The sequence below is a fragment of the Ambystoma mexicanum genome, chromosome 2q, assembly GCF_040938575.1.
Source record: "Ambystoma mexicanum isolate Mex_15411 chromosome 2q, UKY_AmexF1_1, whole genome shotgun sequence".
Classification (NCBI taxonomy): Eukaryota; Metazoa; Chordata; class Amphibia; order Caudata; family Ambystomatidae; genus Ambystoma; species Ambystoma mexicanum.
In genome coordinates, this window is record NC_090924.1 from 866,262,052 (window position 1) to 866,279,801 (window position 17,750).

At 47.5% G+C, this 17,750-nt stretch overlaps 1 protein-coding gene across 6 annotated transcripts in view; it reads left to right on the forward strand.

Annotated features, from left to right (window-relative positions):
- The window catches only part of MPP7 (MAGUK p55 scaffold protein 7), a 1,979,219-nt gene that overhangs the window by 1,804,438 nt on the left and 157,031 nt on the right, over positions 1–17,750 (forward strand). The window lies entirely within an intron of this gene.

Consider the following 17,750-nt stretch of genomic DNA (forward strand, 5'->3'; position numbering starts at 1 on the left):
GAACGGCGAGGACGGGACAATCGTGCCGGGATCAAGAGGTGTTCGGGGCACCCTGTAGAAGTGATGAGCGACTCCTTTGCAGATCTGCACACATCTGATCCCTGATCGATGTGCCTGGCTAGAGAACAAGGAGGCGAGGGACCCGAAACGAGGAGGAAGCCAAGAAACGCAGACACGACGTCATTTGGTGCGTCAATATACAGACGACTTGATTTATCAGGTGAGTCATTCCCCAATTCAAAGTAATTCTGATATTGGTTGAGAGTTGACTTTGCAAAATCAAATGCCCTAGGTAAGGTTGATTAACCAGGGGGAAGATTGAAACATGCCTGGGGTATTGTCCACCCTAGCAGGGGTTTTCCGCTGTGGTAGACAATCTTTGGAAGATGGCCAAATTGTACCACCTGGGGGAACGCCGGCGTATGAGATGTGTGTGAAGTATGGAGTGGGTGCGATAATATTCTGTGAGACTTGGCATAGGCAAACCAGAAAGCAACAAGACCATCAGTGGCCGATTAATGGTAGTTTTGAGATAGCAAGAATAGATAACTTGGAAAGGGTGTTGATAAGAAAGAAAGCGCGTCCTGCAGCATTTGATATCGTTAAAGACTGGAGAAGGGAAGCAATGCTCCGATTTAGAAGTAGAGCGAAGCATGCGCGCCGGCATAAATCGAAAGGTGAAGTAGCGGAAGAGAAAGAAGAGGAGGAGTGGACTGAGAGTTTAAGAAGGGCAGGTAGGCGTGACCAGTTGAATATAGAAAAAATATACCCACAACGAGAATTGCACATAGCAGATGAATTGATAGAAAACATATTGACCATACAAAACAAGGCCCAAGATCAGAAGTGAGGCCAACCACGTCAGTAACAATTGCCCAAACCCCGCCCGTAGCCCAAACTCTCCCTCTGGTAGCTCAAGCCCTCCCACAGCCACAGACCACGCACATAACACTTCCTATTAGCCAACCAGGCCCACAACAGACACTCCCTGTTCCCATTGTCCCATCCGCACCTCCCGCCTTAGACGCAGACTCGGTACCGTCCGTTCCTCCCGGGGTTGAAATTGAAACCACGGGGGCGAGAGGCGGGACTGAACAACGGGGATGCACGAGGGTAACTCGCAGCGCGATCAGCAAAGAAAGGAAGGTTGAATTGCAGCAACAGGCAGAAATGTATATAGACCGGAATGATGGGACGGCAGTGTTGGGGAGAATTCTCTGTTTAGGCGGAATTTCCTAACCTAGTGAGTCCCCCAGCAGCTTTGCTGGATTTTTTGGGTTTATTTTTTTCTCCTGCCAAGAGTGAGACTCTTTTACCCTCACTCTTGGGCATGACTTGAGTGTTTCTGTGACTTGCTATGTGCTTATGGGCTATGGGGTATTTTTTCCCCATAGGCTATCATTGGTTTTTGAATGTGTGTTACACAGCACCCTCAGTGCAGTAACACAGGGGTGTCATAGAGACCCCCAAACATAGACTCCACACCCTGGGACTGACTACTGTCTCCCTGGGTCTGTAAAGTCACCATTGACTTTACTAGTCTTAACTTAGGAACTTAACCAGTACAAACCATCATACTGTGGAAGTACTGGTAGGGGCAATTAGATTGCCCCTGGGTCTGTTGTCGAGGGGGTACTGTCCCGTCCCCCCTGCCGAGTTTCTGGCTGGTGGCAGTGGATACCACGGAAATATTCCACCGGAATATTTCCCAATGGGATTTCCCATTGATTTTAATGCACCACTTTTTGGTACAATGTTAAAGATACCGCCGGTTTATTTATTTAATATAAATTCACCGGTTGGGATTTTTTGCCAGAACTCGCCGCCAAAATGGCGCCTAGGTTCACTTCAGTAATCCTGAACCCGAGTCGAGCCTTTGTTCCACTTTTGGCGGGCTTCTGCACAGAAGCCCTCCAAAGTGGTGCCATTCTGTCTGGGTACCACAGGGGGTGTGGGAGGGGGTTTAGGCACCCTGGACTGAGTTGCCTTGCCAACTCATGTCGCACTCTGGTGTGATTGGCCCAAGTGGTGAGCCACCCCGCTCACCACTTAGCATGTTTGAGTGACAGCTAGGCTGTATGAATGGGGGTTTGCTGCATAAAAGCAGGGTTTTTGGGACTGGTTCTTCAGAAGTCGCCACAGGACCTAAGAAGCCGAAGAGGGAGAAGCCGAGCTGACCTGCCAAGACGACACCACCGGTGGAGCCCTGCGGAACCGTCTCACCACTTTTCCCAACGACAGAGGAGATCTCCCGCCTGGAGAGTCTTCTTCCCTTGACTGGTGGGGACAACCAGTTTCTGCCTTCTTTTCGCCGCCCTGAAGCATCTCGTGGCTGCCTTGCCTGTGCCAAGCACCCCGGCAACCGGGATACCACTTTTTACCTCAACCGCGAAAGAGGGGTAACATCCTTTTAACCGGAAAAACTCCACGGCTGGTTTCTTCCCTGCTAGTGCAACGACCTTCAGCTTTCCTCCACGACGAGATCTTCTCCTCCTCTGGACGACGCCGCGACTTGCATCCACTACCAGGAACAACCGCCACCGCTGGAGGATCCTTTCCATTTTAAAGGTACCGTGTTCCGCCCGGCTTCCCTTGCCACCGATTGTACTGGGTAGATTTAGCCCTCGGCTCTCGACCCTGGGTAAGCCTGGGACACCCTAACTAAACTTTTCTAAACTTGGTAAAACCTTTTCTACTCACCTGTAAAGACTTGTGACATTGTGTGATCTTGGGCATCTTTTCGCCTGGCTTTCCCTAGAGTGGGCCTGGCAACCGAACTTCCTTGCTCCTCAATAGACTGCCTTTCTAAACTCACTGTGGATCTCTGAAAAGTGTTTTGCCTTGCTGTTTTCATTACTTCTGCCTTTTCCCTCCCTTTTTAACTAACTTGTTGGAGTGCCATCTAACGTTAAGCGCTCACCTCTGTTTGGAAATAAGTGGTGTTAACTTAGACTTGTCCAACAAATAACTAGGGATGTACATATAAGTAATAGTGACTGTGTTTTGACTTACTTACCTTTTCTGTGGTAGTGTAATTTATGAGTGTGTCTTTTAAATAAATAATTATATACTTTTACACCTAGCTCTGGTCAGTGTTTGCTTGTACTACTGTGCCTCTGTACCTATTATGTATGCTCTGTATACTGCCTAACTCTTCTTGAGGGAAGTCTGACTGCTCAGCCACAGCTACCAGGTAAATCTGGGTGGTACAGACTGCTACCAAGTGGGTTTACTGCCAAACACCTGTAGTCTTAAATCTTTTGCAGTGGTCCCAGAGGGAACTGCACAGGTTTCTGTCTTACAGGCAGCATTGGCCTCGATGTATGACTTCCGAAGAAGCAACGAAAGACGGGTAGTGTTGGAATGCATGGGTGAATATTTGGTGGAGAAATGGAAACAGTTAATTGGGAAATTACCACTGCAGCGATTGTTAGATTTGAATGCATTAGCACGCTGTAGGGAGAGGGATGAAGAAGTGAGAGAACATGTATATAGACTTTTTGAACTTAAAGTTGAATTAGATAATGATTATGCCGAAATGTTTACTACACCTGGGTACAGGAGTAGGGATATCGGGAGACATAGGAAGGAAACTGTAGAGCCGTATTTACGACGACGACTTTCAATGTCGTCAGTACAGAGGGGCCACAAGTTAAAAGTATGTATACAAGAAGCGTTTAGATGGATGTCGGATCCCAGTATCCCCACGATGGAGATACATGAGACATTTGATGAATATTCCATGCCCATGAAAAGAAAAGCACCGCAGTCGATGGCTGAACATTTATTAGACAAAGATATAAAAAACGATAAGGCCAGCCCACCCAAAATAATGGCAGTATATAAAAGAGCACTAGAGCGAGGGACAGGAGAAACAGCCCTATCACTTGATCTGGGAATATTGTTACACATGATAGAAGGGGGACGGACAGTAAGTGGGGCATTTCCTATGAGAGAGGTCCAACCTACCTTTGTGCCCAAAGTAGAGGTTCCCGCAGCGGGCAATGTAGCGGCGCAGGTAACACCAGCCCATTATACCGCCCAATATGTGCATGTCCCCTTTTCCAGACAGGAGGTGAACAACATAAAGCAGACAATTCCTGATATAAGAAAGAATCCTGCAGGCTTTTACAAGGAAGTAGATTCCTGCCTGCAGTCACCCGTGCTTACCATGGATGACATAGACCTAATATTCCCAGTGATCCTGCCAACAGACATATGGAAACAAATAAGAAAGGTGGATGACACAACTCCCTTTGGCGCCACATGGGTGGACTTGATAATAGAAGACAGGAATAAAGCGGTTGGAGGAACACCGGGACCGAACCTGGTAGCATTACCAGCGCGCATAGTACAGAAATTAAAAGAAATTGTCCCAGAGAAAAGAATTCAATGGGACAAATTGACTGCATGCGTACAAGGCAAGGATGAGTTACCTACAGATTATTTTAACAGATTTGAAGAAGTATTTACAGACTTCAGTGGGCAGGATGTGAGCTTGGAAGCAGGAAAGAGGTTATTTGTTGACAAATATGTGAGGGGGTTAAAACTTCCAATTCAGGATCTAATAATGACATCAGAGAGTGCATGGCAAGCAAAAACGCTGGGCAAAGTATTACACATGGCCCAATATTAAGAGCACAGAGTGACTGCGGAAAAAGAGAAAGAGGAGAAGGATAGGGTAAATCTGAAAACACGGGTACTACTGCAGCAAGTAGTAGGACACAATAGAGGGAGAGGGAATGCACAAGGAAGGAGTAATTTGAATATGCATGGGGGAACAGTGGGACCAAATCAGTGTGCGTATTGTAAGGAGGAAGGACACTGGTGAGCGCAATGTCCGCATTTGCAGAATAGAAATGGGTCTAGTCAGAGGAGACAGCATAGAGGACACCAAGGAGCAAATGGACCAAATAGGAATAGTATGCAGCAGCACCACAATAATGGAGGCAATCAAAACCAAGCCCAAAACCAAAGTGCCCCTAACCAGAGTCGGGGACAGGAAAACCAACAGTATGGAAACCAGAGTGGGGGAAATAGAGGAAAGAGTGGGAACGTTTTCGATACACAGCCAAACACGCATTACAGTAACAGCAATGATTACACATAGGACGATGTGTTATTTCCCCAATAGGACAGCCCAGGACAGGGGTCGGAACCAGTGTCTATTCCCGTGAATCGGAGAGGACCCTACATAGAAATGAGTCGGGAATGAGGAGCACCGCTTTCTTGTAGATACAGGAGCGCAAAAGTGTTCAATAGACCACCACTTGGTTCCGGATATACCACTGTCAGGGCAAAATAAGGTTTCCGTAGGGTTCGCAGGTACACCAGTCATAAACCCAGTGTCCCAACCAGTCCCAGTTACTATAGGACCATTCACTGAACATTGTCCTTTCCTTTTAACAGAAAATTGTGGAGAGAACCTGTTGGGATTAAATTTGTTGAAAAAATTAGGTTCCATTATACATTGCACGGCAGACGGGGGGTGTTCCTAACGATTTGGCCACAAGATGCCCCTGTGTCAGAATTCATGTCTGAAACTTTACCAGGAGAACTAAGTAAAGTGCCAACCTGTATATGGGCAATGCATGACAACGATGTAGGATGCTTGAAAATAGTCAGTAAAGATCATTTTGAAAGGAGGTGTTACCCTACCGCGTATTCCCCAATACAGAATTTCGGCTGAAAGTGAGAAAGGATTGAAGAGTATTGTTACAGATTTGGTGAAATTAGGGGTAATTGAAGAAATTACAGGCAGTACATGCAACAGCCTGATTCTTCCAGTTTATAAAAAAGGAGGCAATGAAGTACCATACCGATTTATAATTGATTTGCGCATGACAAGCTAGTAGATCCACAATTTCCTCTAGTGCCAAATGTCACTACAATATTGACAATGATACCTGTTTCAGCAGAATATTTTAGTGTAGTTGATCTGAAAAATGCGTTCTTCAGCAAGGACAGCAGATATTTGTTCGCGTTCACATTAGGAGGACGATCATTTACATTCACGCGGATTCCGCAGGGTTACACGGAAAGTCTGAGTATTTACAGTAGAGCATTAAAAGAGCAGTTAGACATGCTAGACTTACCAGTGGGTTGCGTACTCTTGCAATACATAGACGATCTATTGTTAGCTGCCGACACAGAGGAGATTTGTAAAGAAAGCACTGTATTACTACTGTCACACCTAGCGGCACATGGCCATAAAGCTAGTTTGAAGAAATTTCAATATAATCGAAAGGAGGTGGCCTATTTGGGCTACCTACTTTCGAAAGAAGGGAGAAGGCTAACGCCAGAACGCATAGAAAGTATTTCTTGTATGCCTATTCCAAAGACACAGAAAGGAGTCAGAGCCATAATAGGCATGGCTTCATATTGCCGACAATGGATTGGTAATTTTGCGTTAATTGTGAAACCGATGGTGAATTTGACTAGAAAGGATGCGGTTATGCCTTTACAGTGGGATGCCGAATTATGAGAAGGTTTTTAGACTGTGTGTGAAAGTGAAGGATGTGCATTGGCGGTTTTGACACAGGAACAAGGTGGAAGAAATGGGCCATGCGGCTATTTTTCTTCTGCGCTGGACCCTGTAGCGCGCGCACTACCACGATGTTTGCGATCTGTCGCGGCGGCTGCTGCGTCAGTGGAACAAACGGAAGGGATGGTATTGGGGCAAACTTTAATTCTGATGGTGCCACCTGCCATAGACGTTCTATTAAATAGGACACAGACCCAACACCTCACCTCTGCTAGATTGACAAGATATGAGATTATCTTGTTCGCGCCCCATATGCAAATTATCATGTGTAGCGCTTTGAATCCTGCAGAATTAATGCCACTACCCATAAAAGAAATTGGGGAGAATGAACCACCCCCCCCACGATTGCTTAATGGTCACTGAGGAAGAAACCAAGGGGAGAGTTGATTTAAGTGATACCCCACAGAAAGAGCCAGATGGAGAGTTATTTTGCGACGGCTCATGTTTTAAATTACCTGACCGCACGACAACTGCCGCATATGCTATCACTACCCTAGAGAGTGTTGTAGAAAGCAAAAGAATCCCCTACAATTCGGCACAAGCCGCAGAGATAATGGGATTAACCAGAGCCTGCGAGATTTCTGAAAATTTGAATGTGAATATATATACTGATAGTGAGTATGCTTTTGGGGTGGTTCATAACTTTGGTCGACTCTGGGCTGAGAGAGGGTTTTTGACATCACATGGTGCCAGAATTCAACATGGCCCTTTGATTGCACGATTGCTGTCTGCACTCAAGCTTCCAAAACGCATGGCAGTAGTGAAATGCGAGGCACACAAAAAGGTAACATGCAAAGTAGGAGAGGGAAACGCGTTTGCAGACAGAATTGCAAAACAAACTGCCACTGATTTAAATACCAAAATGATGACGGTTCAGACTGAGGAAGTACCCTGTATGATAGAAAATGGAGTTGCCACTGTCAAAGAAATGCAGGCCGAAGCTACGGCCGATGAAATCCAAGGGTGGGCAGAGGGCTCTGCTGAGTTAGATCTGGAAGGTTGTTGGGTGGACAAGGGAACTAGAAACTGGATGTTGCCAAATTCCTATGTGACTGCAATGGTCACAATGGCCCACAGCCCTACCCACATCTGTGCGAAAAAGATAATACAGCACCTATCTACAGTATGGCAGAATGTAAACATAAAGAAGAATGCAGAGAGGTTGGTGCAGAACTGTATCACGTGTTTACAACACAATGTAGGCAAGGGAAGAGTGACTCCAATAGGCAGTATTGGCCCGTCCTCTATGCCGTTTGAGGTGATCCATTTTGATTTCATAGAGATGGAGAGATGCCAAAACTTAAAATATGTCTTAGTGGTGATTTGTGCATTCAGTAAGTGGGTGGAGGCATATCCCTTAAAGGACTGCACAGCAATGAGCACGGCAAAAGTAATGCTTAAAGAATATTTTTCCCGTTTTGGCTTGCCCCGTGTCTTATGGTCCGATAATGGCCCGCATTCTGTGGGTGCAGTGGTGTTACAGATATGTGCGGGTCTTCAGATCGATAAGAGATTCCGTAGTTCAAGGCATCCGAGTTCGGCCGGTCTTGTGGAGAGGCACAACGGGATTCTCAAGTCAAAGATCAGTAAAATATGTGCGGGAAGCAAGTTGAGTTAGGTGGATGCATTACCAATAGCGCTGTTATGCATGCGTACGTCTGTACAGGCTAAAACTGGGCTCTCCCCGTACGAAATCGTAATGGGGAGGCCGGCAAATGTTTGGTGCGCACCTCAGCCAAAACAACTTAGAGAGGTAGAACATCATGTGCTTAGTACTTATTGTGGCCTTTTAATGCAGAAATTGTGTTTGATTAATCAGCAGGTGCAGGAGGCATTACCAGTGAGATACACCGGTCCGGGGCACGCACTGGAGCCAGGAGACTGGGTGCTGCTTAAAATTTTTTAAAGAAAGTCATCGTTAGCACCCAGGTGGCGCGGCCCCTATCAAGTACTCTTGGCAACGCAGACGGTGATACGGGTGGATGGACGGAAGTCGTGGATCCATGCCACCCATGCCAAAAAGGTTCCAACGTCACTGAAAGACTTGCCTGACCCAGACGACCGGAAAGAGACAGCGGTCCCAACTGTTGCCAGTAAGCAGCCACCAAATCTGCCCAACCAAGAAGTGAAACTCGAAACAAACCCTGAGACGATTGCCAAAAAGGGGGAAGGGCAAAGAGTGCCCCAACGTTGCCCAGCAGAATTGACATCACTGTTGGCCGACACGAAATCTGCCTTGCAAATACCAGCAGAAACGAAACGTGTACCCCTTTGGCTCCCACCAGCACTTGCCAGCACGCCAAAGACCGAATCTGCATCACTGGCGCGGCGCACACCAGCACCTGCAGTAGCGCCACAGGCTGACTTTGAGCCTGAATCTGGAAGTGCACCGGCACTGTTCACGGATCACACAATACCAGGAGTGAGGCGATAACAATTTGCGGCCTCGAAAGACAAAGTGATCCACAGTTCTTTGGTGTTTAGGTCAACCTCTGGTTCTGCTCATGAGCGGAGAAGGAACTAGAGGTGTAGAGGAGAGAAGCGTGAGAATTGTGCAAGACGGACAATTCAAGACTCGCGGCTCCTCGGTGCTATCATAAAAAGTACATGTGTCCTGAAGCAGAGGGGACAAGCTGGGAGCACATGGTACTAAGGCAATAAGATAACTGATCAAAGGACCTCTGAGCAGTATGAGAAAGGACAAGTGATCTTGCCTAAACATGACTGGCAGAACTGAACTGTGACAATTCCGTTGAACTTATTGACATCAGAGCAAGTGCAACGAAGAGAGACATCCACGACGAACTGTAATAAGGAAGGAGGACGATGAGAAACATGTCGGGACCGGTTCCAGCCTCCTCCTGCACCACTGCTGAGAATGAGTCAAATATGAAGACTGTAAGCTTAAGAAAAACGCATGGTAAAAAGAATTGTATGCTGGCACTGTCAATAATTATGTGTTTTATGAGCGTGGTAGCACCAATAACGACAACCCTAATATTATGGTATGTGGAATCGATAACCCATTAGAAATGTTTTTACCAATGAGTAATATATCCACTACTGAAAGCCTCGTTCAGGTGATTACTTATACCCTGCCCCCAATGGAAGAAAGACACAGGGAAGGTTTTGGGAATAACACCTTGTTATTAATTATGAATATGACACATGCAATTCTGAAGAAAACAAATTGCTGGGTATGTGCCCATTTACCACAGCATGCTGGGAAAGGGATAGGTTGGTATGTACAGCCATTACCATTAAGTTCTGCATGTAGTGCATCTTTAGGTACAATGTTCTATGGGAAATGGAATGAGAGTAGTACGGGTCAATAAGACAGATCCAACATGAATGAGTTTGAGGAAATAATAATGAAGCCTGTAGGTTGTTCCATATTCCATAAAGCACAAGTAATGGCCCCAACGCCCATGAGGAAAAGTACGCGAATGATAACACGACAAAATAGACGAGATAGATTGTCCCCACCAGAAAAAACATCTGTAATGAAATTTTGTGTAAGAACAGATGGGGACAAAGATGCAGTTCCCCCTTCTTACACTGTGAATTATAGCCCAAGAACTGTCCCTTTTTGTCTAAAAAAGAAAGGCTCCTTTTCAATCGGAACTGTCATGATCTCTGCTTCCAAAAGATCAGGACTTGCCCGACTCCCTTGGAAGCAGACCCATAACCCCGGTTCCGAGTGCCAGCCAGTCCCAATTGGGACCTTTTGGACCCTGTCCTGGCGCCAGTGGCACCAGGCTCATAAAGATGCCCAGTCCCAGCGCTGGAAGCGCCGGGCTCATAATGCTTGGGTGGACTTACCTGCAGCAGACCATGCTGCTTACTTACCTGCCAGTTGAACCCCTGATCCTCTTCTGTTTGGGACTACTTTTCCTGTTGGGTGGGGCAGGAGCCACTCCCTAGGTTCAGAACACTGGAACTCTTCTGGAAAGCAGGAACTCTTTTCTTACCTAGGCGTGGCTGTGGAAGGAGACACCTAAGCACTACAGGAGGCTATTTAAACCACACCCGATGGATGAATCTTGCTTTGCGTTATTCTGCATTCTCTGCAGCAGAACGCTCATCGTGTCTTCTGCTTCTGATCCTGGGCCTAAGGGAACAAAGGCTTACCATCCTGGAATCCAGTCTTCAGCAGCACCTGTAAAGACAAAGAAAGAACAGGTTAGCACTACGGTCTTCAGTGGCAGCGCATCTCTTACCTGGTCCATCGGCTGTCACCAACGCCTCGCGCTGCATTCCGGCATCTGAAAGACAAAGGCTTACCTACTCTTCGCATGCTCCGGAGGTCTTCGCACTGCATTCCGGCATCTGAAAGACAAAAGCTTACCAGCTCTTCGCACGCTCCGGAGGCCTTCGGCGCTGCATCCCGCATCTGAAAGACAAAAGAAGGTGCGTTTAAAGACATTGGGCAACTTTATTACTCACGTGCCATTACTCCTTCCCACGCCGAATCCAGTGGGTATTCCAGCACCCTTCAGCTTCTCTAAAGCTCCGAACTTGTACCTGCAAGATAAAAGGGACAGTTAGTGCGCATCGTGAAGCAGGCTACAAGCGCTTACTTACGTGCTTCCAGGCGCTTCTATTCCTCACGCGGGTTCGATCCTCAACTCTCATCAGCCTGCCATCCGCCATCGCCGGAACCCTGCAAAACAAGAGATATCATTACAAAAGACTTTTAAGACATTTGAAGTGCCCAGAACTTACCGTTCGTGCAGTTAACGACGGACAGCAGTCCTCTTAGGTCAAGAGGCCTGCACCCTTATCCAGTGAAGAAACTGGTTACGGCACCCTGCCCCGAGGCAGATGGAGAGCTCGGCGTTCACTTACCTAAGGTGAGGGCGTTAACCTTTGGGGTTCTACAGGAGAAGAGAAAGGGAAGAGGAGAGAGGCACCCAATAACCCCAGTTCATTAATCCCATATTTTCTATCTGCAGACATCTTACTCTTCGAGTCAGACATACAGTGCACAGAGGTCCAGCCCAAAGAGCCAACCGTGTGTTACACATCACCTTTGAAGATACGGCATTCACCCAGTCAAGACCGGCGCCTCTGCGGGAATCAGGTGAGCGTTACAGGAACATATACTGGATGCATGAATACAGTGGTATTGAAATGGGAAATAGAATCAGTATATGTGGGAGATCCAGTTTATTTTATATGTGGATAGAAAGCATATCCTTGGTTCCCCAGAAACTGGGGAGGTACATGTTACCTAGGTCTACTGTTTCCAGGAGTATTCCTCTTAGAAACAGCAGACATGGCCAGACTATCCAGTGCTAGAATCTAAAGGACTAGCAAGGGTGTTTTGATAGCGACTGACGTAGCAAAATCATTCATTCCATTCATAGGGCAGAGAGTGAACTCCTATAATATAAGGCAGCTGTCCAGAATACTAAACAAAATACCATAAACACGACGACAGATATACTATTTAACATGATGTTGGAAGAAAGAGGAATCGGGTTAATGACGCTGCAAAATAGAATGGCTCTCGATGTGATGCTGGGTGATCGTGGGGGAATTTGCAAAATAGTGGGATCAGCGTGTTGTGTATATGTAGATGACTATTCCCCTACAATCTTTGAAGCGATAAAGAAAATGCATGTCCTAAGTTCCGAACTCCCTACTGGAGAAAGAAGCTGGGGAATAGGGTCTTGGTTTTGGGGAATACTGCGTTCTTGGGGGTGGAAGTTGACTCCGATATTAGTAGTGGTGTTTGGAATATTCATAACGTGCTGTTGTTGCATACACTGCTTAGCAATAGTTTGCGCTGAGGTAACTGAGGGATGTACTAAGGGATGTATGCATATGATGACAAAAAGAAAACAAACTCATGGTCGAGCTGAGCAAGACACAAATGAGATGAAAACAGTAAAAGAGTTGATGGCTATAGATATTGATGAAGATGATGATGTTTACGATAGCATGCACAATTCAGACATAAGTACTTCAGACCTATCATCATTAGAGGAGGTTTCAATAAATAGATGAGACTTTTGGCATACGGCCAAAGGAGGGTTTGTCAGTCTAGAAAAATGGATACCTCTACTGTGTGACCGCAAGCGTATTTTGATGGCCGTGGGCCAACCGTCTCATGCACGATATGACAGAATATAGGTTTCCGAGTTTGCCAATGAACGGCCATTTTGATGTAACAAGAATCGCCATTTTGTTTTCTAACCATTGCTCATTGATTTCTGTTCTTATTGCTTCGCAGTACATTTTCTGAGTTTGTTGAAACACAACGTAGACAGCGCCAGGAAGAATGCCCGGCTCCCTCCCGAATGTAGCCTTGAAGCAGAGCTGCAGGGCATTTAATCATTTAATCATTTCGCAGCTGCCAGCCAGTCTCGTTATATGGTAGAATATGTTAGAATAAAGCAGCTAAAGGCTTGAATTATGCTCTTCTTACGGCCCCCATTTGCTGAGCATGTCGGCTCCTAGGACACGAATAGCACCTCATAGATGGCAAGGTCTGGAATGCAACTCTTCCCCCCGTATGTTGCTCGCTTCCAGGAACAGAAGCGCTGTGTTCTGTTCAACAACTGAAAGATGCCTCCGCACTCACAAATTGCAAATTGTTACTAGAATAGATGTTTGAAGGTGTCATTGTTGTCAAAAGTGTCCATCATCACACCAAGTTCAAAGAAACCCAAAAAAGGGGGGTGTTAAACATGTCATAGCTGATTGTTTGATATGCATTTTGTATTTATGTAACTGATGTACATAATTCACTCTCTTGCGTCCCTCGAGGTCTAGAGATGCACGTCGCGGGGCGTGAGACTGAGTTGGCCAACTGAGACTTTTGCTTTGCAATAAACCCTAACTTTGGGAATACAACCTTGTGTCTGGCGTATCTATCGTGTGTGGTGACTCGCCTTGTTTCCATAGACGTAAGCGACCCCTAGGGGCCTCTTACAGGGTAAGGTGAATCCTCTGTATCCTGGTCACATTGCTCCAAAGGGGCAAGTAGCTCTTCGCTGTCCAAGTCGGCGAGACCCGACATGTTCAAGGGGTTGAGTGATGGGCCCGAGAAATCGGTGTGTCGGTGGAGCGAGAGAAGGCGAGGGTGTGAGAGTCCTCCTCGAAGCACTCGTCCAAGGACCGGCATAGGTCCTCTTACAGTCGGGACTCGTCAAAAACACTGTTCCGGCTCTTCATTCACATGGCCCGCGTCTCTGGAGAAGACCCGGCCTGTGGAGGACTTAGTACCAACGACAAGGTCCAATACTGAGGTTTCGTTGACGATTGTGGTACAATCCTCACTCCCTTTTGTTGACGGGAGTGTCGTCTGCTCCGTCTACGGCCGTGACTGTCAGTGGACCACAATTGCTGTTGGCGACGCAGCTGGAGCCAGATCCGTGGCAGTCTGGGGCCGGCTTCAGGCCGTTGCTCCCGCTGGACATTCGTCAACAAGCTCCGGGTCCATATTCGGTGTTCTCTGGTCTGGACGAGGAGCATGAACCAGGTTTCCATCCATCGGCAGTGGGTCTGCGGGAGGCAGGGCCGTCTAAGTCTTGTGGGGTTGGGGCTGTGGCACCCCTGTACCCATTGCTGAACCTGCACTCTGCTGTTCATGCAGGTGCTAAGTACGGTCCAGTCACTATTGGGACAATTGGATGCAAGACTTCCAGCTGCTCCGAGCACGGTGGTTCCAGTGGTGCGTAGTGTGACTGTTGAGGCCCCTCGCCCGAGTCTCCCCAGGAATTCGCCTCCGGTGTGGCTACCATTGCCGTCGCCAGTGGGGTTGGGCCTTCCACAAAGTCATCCAGAGGAAGGCGAGCTGGTTGATTCGGATCCGGAGAGCGGGCCCCGTGACACGCTGTTGATGGTGTCCTCTACGCCCATGAGAGACGATACCTGGGATACAGACTCGCAGGCAGAACGCCTAGTAGCCCAGCTCAGCCATCTCCGCTAGATGATATTGGGGCATTTCACACTATGATGGGGAAGTCGTGCCAAGAATTTACACTTGCTCCTGAGGAGGGACAAAAAGACTGTTTTCTCTTTGATCACATGGGGAAGCAACGGAAGGCAGTCTTCTCTGTCCCAGTTTTGGACCATGTGTTGTAGAGGGTCTGCGCACAATGCGCCAGCCTTTTTCGGAACCAGCCATGAAGGGGCGTCTGGAGAAGAAGTTTAAGGTGCCTGAATCAACCCCCAAGTGCCTCATGCCTCAGCCCACGCCAGAGTCGGTGGTTTCGGCGCGGCTAGTCGGAAGGTGAGGAGCCAGTGCACGTGTGTTTAGCCCCCGGACAGTGAGGCCAGAAAACAGGATGCTTTCGGGAAGAAAGTCCTCACGGTGGGCGCTGCGACAGTGAAGGCGGCAAATTCCTTGGACATTATGGCCAGGTATGACAGGGAGATGTGGCACTGGTTGGCCAAGTGGCTCACCCAGAGTCAAAAGGAGACGTGTTCTTGTTCCAGTGGATGGGCCTCTTCGGGTATGCGTTTCCGCTGGTTCGGCAGACAATCCAGTGGGTGCACAAATACCCATGCAAAGTGACCTTGGTCGCCACATTCTGGCCCAGACGGACATGGTTCTCAGATCTCCTTCATTTAGCGGTGGAAGAGCAGCTTCGTCTCGGGGGAGAACAGGATCTGCTATCGCAGGACGAAGGCAGACCGTAGCATCACGATCCGGCATCTCTCAGCCTGACTGCATGGCTCCTGATCACTTCGAATTCGGTCATCTAGGTATCTCGCAGGAGTTTCGTCGGATCCTGGATGCGGCAAGGGCGCCTTCCCGTAATATCTCTTACAGTAGAAAATGGGCGAGATTCTGTGCATGGTGCGAACAGCAGCCAGGCGTGCAGCAATTGGAGGTTTCACCGGCCCAGGTTCTTCCATACCTGCTGCATCTGACGCAGGGGGGCCAGCGTGGTCCTCGGTCAAGGTAAATTTAGCGGCCATTTCCAGATTCGCCAGACCGCGCCATGCTACTCCTCTGTTTAGTGACAGATTGGTTAAGCATTTTCTGAAAGGACTTTTTCAGACATTGCCCCCGGAGAAGAGGTTTGCTCCTGTATGGAGTCTCAATGTGGTTCTCACTGCTCTCATGAGACGCCGTTTGAGCCCATGTCGACGGCGTCCTTGAAGTTCCTCTTGTGGAAAGTCGCATTTCTAGTGGCAATCACATCTGCCAGAAGGATTTCAGAGCTTCAGGCGCTGGTCACTGACCCACCGCACTTGCGAGTCATGAGAGACAAGGTTCTCCTGTCTACTAATCCGTACTTGATACCAAAAGTGCCTTCAGCGTTTCACAAACACGCTACCATTGCCTTGCCCTCGTTCTTCGCTAAGGCAACCACGCCGGCGGAGAGAGCCCTGCATTCCCTAGATGTCACAAGGGCGCTGAAGTTTTGTCTGGCCCATACTCAGGACTTCAGGCAGTCGACACAGCTGTTTGTGGAGTTTGGTCCCTCCAGCAAGGGACAATCTAATTCCAAGCAAGGACTTTCCCGTTGGGTCTCGTCCACAGTTTTATTTTGTCACGGAAAGGCTGGCAAGCCCTTGAGGGGCAATCCTAAGGCCTATTCTACAAGGTCCACAGTGTAGTCGGTGGCGCTCTGGGCTGGAACCCCACTCGCTGACATTTGCCAGGCAGCTTCTTGGGCAGTGCTGCATACCTTCAACAGATACTACTGTCTGGGTCAGCAACATGTGGAAGATGTGCAAGTGGGACGGGCGGCCCTTCAACGCCTGTTTCAATAAGGTAAGCCCCGCAGCTTCCAGGGTTTGTTTATTCACTTTTTATGCGCACCAGACCCATAGGTAACAGGGCGCAGCTATAAGGAAATGCAAGGCTTACATATTTACAAAATATGCAATATACAGGTATAACATGGTTACAAATCTACAATATACAAGTATAGGCTTATATGGTTACAAATATGCAATATACAAATATAAAAGTTGCAATGTATTACGCTAAATATTGTACTGAATCTCAAAGTAGATTTATATTGCACATAGTCTTATAAGCGATGACAGAGAGTACAAATGGGAGTATGGGGCGAGTAGGAGTATACTGAGCCAAATGCTGAAGCAGCCTAAAGAATGGGAGACTAGGGTCTGGGGAGATGAGATGTTTGATAACATTTTTTCTGACTCGTAGGTAGGGTTGGTCTGCTCGAAGGTCTTGTGGCAGTAGGTTCCATATTTTAGCAGCTTTCACTGGGAAGCTGTTGCCACCAATCGTGGTAAGCCTGTATTTTGGTATTGTCAGGCAATTAGCATTGCTAGCTCTCATTGGTCGTAGAGAGATTCTTCTCTGAAGTTTATCTGTAAGGTAACTAGGGGCAGCGTTATTTAAAGCTTTATGGGTCATTGATAACGTATTTAACTGTATTTTGTTATCAGTAGACAGCCATTTGTGTTGGCGTCTAATGGAGGAGATGTGGGTTCTTTTGTTTATGCCTAGCGCTGCTCTCAAGGCGTTATTTTGTAAGGTTTGTAGCCTCCGGATAGTGATTTTATTAGCACCACTGTATAGGGCATTACAGTAGTCCATTCTGGAGAGTATTAAGGCTCTGGCCAAGATCATGCAGCTGTCAATGGAGAGGAATGGCTTGCCTGCTCTTATCAGCTTGCAAGTATAGGCTGTCGAGGAGGCCAGGGTTTTTACCTGTTTGTGAAAGGACAAAGTGGAATCAAGGTAGAAACCAAGAGTTTTTACTTCCTTGGAGACATTAATAATAATCCCGTCGATATTGAATGAGGAGAATTCCTGGCCTAGTTTTTTAATGTTGGCATGTGTACCCATAATTATCAGCTCAGTCTTATCATCGTTCAGGCCTAGGCCATGAGTGGCCATTCATTCCTGTATAAGATATACCCTATTCACCAACTCTGTGTCCTTACTATGATCCCCAGAAAGCGGGAGGAGAATCTGTGTATCATCTGCATAGTTAGTGTAGGTGATACCCAGATGGTCCAGATCATCAAACAAGGGTTTGGTGAAGTTGTTGTGTAGAGTTGGCAAGACACAGCCTTGGGTCACACCGCACAGGATGGGGGTTGGGTCTGCGGCTGCCGATGGAGAGAATACTCTCATAGTTCTCTTGCTCAGGAATGACTCGGTCCATCTGATAGCCTCAGTGGAGAAGTGAGCGGCAGAATCCAGGTGTCTACAGAGGACCTTATGGTCTACTAGATCGAATGCAGCTGAGAGATGAAGTAGGAG